Raw genomic sequence first — 4,131 nt, forward strand, 5'->3', positions numbered from 1 at the left:
TGTGTAAAATGAATGTATTGAACAAGATAGCATCTGAGGCCCCTAATGACTCTAGTCCTATGATCCTATGACATGCTGAGGTCTCTTCTAGCTTTAGCTGTATGATAGTGAGCCTTCTCTGGACCTGAGTGTTTTCATCTATAAAATGAGTGGTTTGGGCTATAGACCTCTGCTATCCCTTATGACTCTGTTCTCATGATATCCCCCAATGTGATCATGAAGAAGAAACATTTTAAACTTTGTCAAAAGAGTCACAGGACTTCTCAAGGTGCCAGAACAAACTCTACATTAAAAGTTTCTGTAACGAGTGATGCTCCATTAAATGGAAAAGCAGAGAAGTGAGAAAAACCTTCTGTGTTGATTGATTGGTCCAAAGAAGGTACCAACTTTCAAAAGCTGTTCAAGTTAAGGTTTTCCTCCTCTGAGGCAGAATAGGGCTTGCTGCCACACCCAGAGGGACACCTACTTCAGCTTGCTATTCCACAGAATCAGGATCAGTGACTGGCCAAAGGGATAAAGCAACATGATTGACATACCCAACTTGAAAGCCAGCTTACTCTTTGCCTCTGAATGGCTCCAGTAGTAGACATATAAACCCACATAGGTACAACAAAAAAGAGTATGAGGAAGGAAGAAAGAGCTTTCATGGCTCAAACCTGTGCTTCTAAGCTAGGATCTCTAGAATCTGTGGCATTGTGTTGCATCTGCCAGGTATGCCTCCATAGGGAGAAAATTAATAGGCAGAAGGAGATTGTAGACAGAGTAAATGGAGTAAGACTCAGAAGGCCAAAGAGAACCTGGAGCATGATGAACTTACTTTTACTCACTTGGACCTCCTGTGACACATTTCTCTCCTTTCCTTTACTAAAGATGCTGCCATCATAATAATGCATTATCTCCATCACTGGAATGATAATGGGCAAAGACATAATAAAGAGCTCTATAAGAAGCATGAAGAGCATCCTATCAATTCTTTATTTCATTCAGAGGAAAATGTGTTTGGAGAAGTTAGTGATCTTCATGAAGTAGAAGATTCTGAAGATAGTGGCAAACCAAATATTTGAAATGTGACTCAGTACCAAGAAGACATCAACTATTCTTACTTGAGTGGGTGCATCAAAAGAGATATTAAATAATGGTCCCATATTATTGCACATGACAATCCAATTCTGGAGATGGCCATGCTGACCAGGATGAGATCATTTGATGGCAGTTTCTTGCTCTTGACCCAATCAACGCAATTCACCAGAACTATGAATCCATTTACCAGGATGCCCAATGGAAATTCACCATTTTCCAGAGCCATAAATATTTTCTCCCCAACACTTAGCATGACATCAGAAAAGAGATCTGTTCAAATGTTACCAATATTTATTATGTTTTTGATGTTATTATTATTGGATTAATTTCCAGGCAAAATGAGTATGAAATGCTATGTCCTCTTGATAATTGGTGATGCAATAATTTTCTTCTCTGTCTTTAATAAGGTTTCTATCCTAGGCAAGAAAATGTCTAATCACCTATTTTTTCCTCTCTTTACAGATGATAGAACAATTTTAGAGAGGTGAGATGACATGTCCAAGCATCCTAGAATCAAGAGTCTGAACTAGGATTTTGACCAAGTTGAATGCCAGTAGACAAACAACTAGTAGAAGTAATAACTTAATTAAAAACCAACTCTTTATTATAAATATAACATTAGAATGTCTTTATTAAGATATCCTCTTTGCCTTCCCAACAGCTCAGTTAAATTTGCCCAGCCAAGACACAATCTTTCTCTGTGGCATTTGTGTCCTTTTCAGAGGTGATCATAGAAAGGATTAGAATCCTGTGTTAAGATGCAAATAGGGAGAGGTCATCTTTCAATATTTTCCTCTTTGTGTCTCAGCCTATTTTGTATCCAAACACATGAACTGTGTGTGATGAATGTAGAGATTATAATTCACCTCTATCATTTCCCAACATACTGAGTATGGAAGTTATCACCAATGGTTTATAAAATCAAACTCATGCTGAATATTTCTGGTTTGAAAACTATAAATGAATTGAAGCACAATGGGCAACTAATCTGATTAGCTCATACTCAAAAGAATTACCTTTCTTTCAGTTTTCATGGTAACTCAGACAAAACAGTATACCATGCTAATTCAACTATAAAAACACAGCTTCACATCAGGTAGAAAAGCAGGAACTATTGGTCAACCACCATCTTTTTGTTTAGTTCTCTGTAAAATAAGCTTATTGAGAAAAAATGATAATAAAAATGATAATAATTCACATGTATCTAGTATTTTAAAATTTCCAAAATATTTCCTTGCAGTAACCTTTGGAGGTGTGAATTCAAAGGCTCTTTTTCCTCTCTTTACAGATGATGGAACAGTTTTAGAGAGGTGACATGACATGTCCAGGTATCATAGAATCAAGAGTCTGAACTAGAATTTTGACCAAGGTGAATGCTGATAGACAGCCAGCTAGTAGAAGTAATCTTCGACTTAAAAACAAATGATTTATTTTAAATATTCTATTAGGCACCCTCACCTTAATCAACTTTTCACTTCCTAAACCAAGAGTTGGGTTTGAATGCTTGGTAGTTCAGCTCAAGAAAATACCTCATTGAAAATGTGGGAAAATTGGAACACTAATGCATTGTTGGTGGAGTTGTGAAATGATCCAACCATTTTGGAGAGCAATTTGGAACTATGCCCAAAGGACATATAAAAATGTGCATACCCTTTGACCCAGCAATAGCACTTCTAGGGCTGTATCCCAAAGAGATCATACAAATGGGGAAAGGACTCACATGTATGAAAATATTTAAAGCATCTCTTTTTGTGGTGGCAAAGAATTGGAAATTAAGAAGATGCCCATCAACTGGGGAATAGCTGAATAAGTTGTGGTATATGAATGTAATGGCATAGTATTGTGGAATAAGAAATGATGAGCAGGTGGACTTCAGAAAACCTGAAAGGACTTATATGGACTGATGTTGAGTGAAGTGAGCAGAACCAGGAAAACATTGTACACAGTAACAGCCATATTGTGCAATGACTATTATTGATAGACTTAACTCTTCTCAGCAATACCAGGATCTAAGACATCTCCAAAGGCCTCATGATGGAAAATGCTATCCACAAAGAAGAAGGAAGTATGGAGTTTGAATGCAGATCTAGGCATACTATTTGCTATTTTTTCTTCTGTTGCGTTTTGTTTTCTCTTTCTTGTGGTTCCGCCTATTTGTTGTAATTCTTACTTACAACATCACTAATGTGAAAATATGTTTAATAGAAATGTATATATATATATATATATATAGAAATGTATATATATATATATATATATATATATATATATATATAGCCTATATCAGATTGCACGCTGTCTTGGGGAGGAAGGTATGAAGGGAGGGGAAGAAAAATTTAAAACTCAAAACCTTATGGAAGTGATTGTTGATCATTCAAAATAAATTAATAAAGAAATCTAAAAAAAGAAAAAAGAAAAGACCTCATTGTCCCATAAATTATCTAGTCAGGTGATTTTCAGAATCATCCTATGACAACTTAAATAGAAACTATTCAATTTTCTGGCAAGTTTCACAGGCATACAATAATGAGGTCAGCACAATGTCTGTGTGCTTGCTCCCAAGTGTTTTTTACCATGGTGTTTTCAGTGATGTTGTCAGACACCTTCAACAAGGAGGAAAATGGCATCAACATCAGCTACTGCACTGATGGTAAATTATTTATCTTGAAAAGGCTACAAGCCAAGACTAAAGTGGTAAGAAAATTAATTGGTGACTTTCTGTTTGCAGATAATTGTGCACTCAATGCAGCCTCTAAAGCTGAAATGCAATAGTGTATGGATCAGTACTCTGACTCTTATGACAGTTTGCCCAGACAATTAATATCAAGAAAACAGAGGTTCTCCACTTGCTAGCACCACACCATCCATATGGGGAACTATCAGTTCAAGCAAATGGAAAGACTTTGAATGTTGTGGATAAGTTCACTTACCTTGGCAGCGTACTTTCCAAGGATATACACATAGATAATGATGCTGATACCTGCACTGCCAGAATTAGCTCATTGTTTGGGAGGCTCCAAAGGAAAGTGTGATAGAGAAGAGGGAATAGCT

At 36.5% G+C, this 4,131-nt stretch overlaps 1 pseudogene; it reads right to left on the bottom strand.

Moving 5' to 3' along the window:
• Nucleotides 1–557: 557 nt before the first annotated feature.
• On the bottom strand, nt 558–1,306 carry LOC114039927 (annotated as a pseudogene).
• Nucleotides 1,307–4,131: the final 2,825 nt, after the last annotated feature.

This window comes from Vombatus ursinus, unplaced genomic scaffold, assembly GCF_900497805.2.
Source record: "Vombatus ursinus unplaced genomic scaffold, bare-nosed wombat genome assembly UNPS02012405.1, whole genome shotgun sequence".
NCBI classification, from domain to species: domain Eukaryota; kingdom Metazoa; phylum Chordata; class Mammalia; order Diprotodontia; family Vombatidae; genus Vombatus; species Vombatus ursinus.